Genomic DNA, 442 nt, shown 5'->3' with positions numbered 1-442 from the left:
TGCTCCTTTGAAAGCCATGATGTCTCTCTCTCATGGGGTGGCCAAATTCTCTGGGCAGGCAAAGCAGAGAAAGGGGAGGTGACCTTGACCCTTATGACCATTGTAAAATCCATGAGAAAGACTGCAGGACATGGTTCAAAGCTCTGGCAGTGGTAATCTGGTAATGCTTGTGTTCACTAAAAGTTGTTTTGTCAGTACCAGCTTTGATCAAATCTTCATGGGAGAAAAATTACTTTTTTTTAAACAAAATGAAGAATGTGACTGAGATGACCACAACTCAGGGGTGATTCTAGGATTTTAAAAATGAGGTGGAACATAGTGGACAAAGAACCCATGGGGCCCATGGGAAATCCGAAAATTTGATTAGAGAACATTGGGCCCTTGTGAGGTGTATTACAAGGCTTTTGGGGCTTTTTTGGGACAGCTGAAGACAGGAAAGGGG

Source organism: Etheostoma spectabile, unplaced genomic scaffold (genome assembly GCF_008692095.1).
Source record: "Etheostoma spectabile isolate EspeVRDwgs_2016 unplaced genomic scaffold, UIUC_Espe_1.0 scaffold280, whole genome shotgun sequence".
NCBI lineage: Eukaryota > Metazoa > Chordata > Actinopteri > Perciformes > Percidae > Etheostoma > Etheostoma spectabile.
This window is presented reverse-complemented; position numbering follows the sequence as displayed.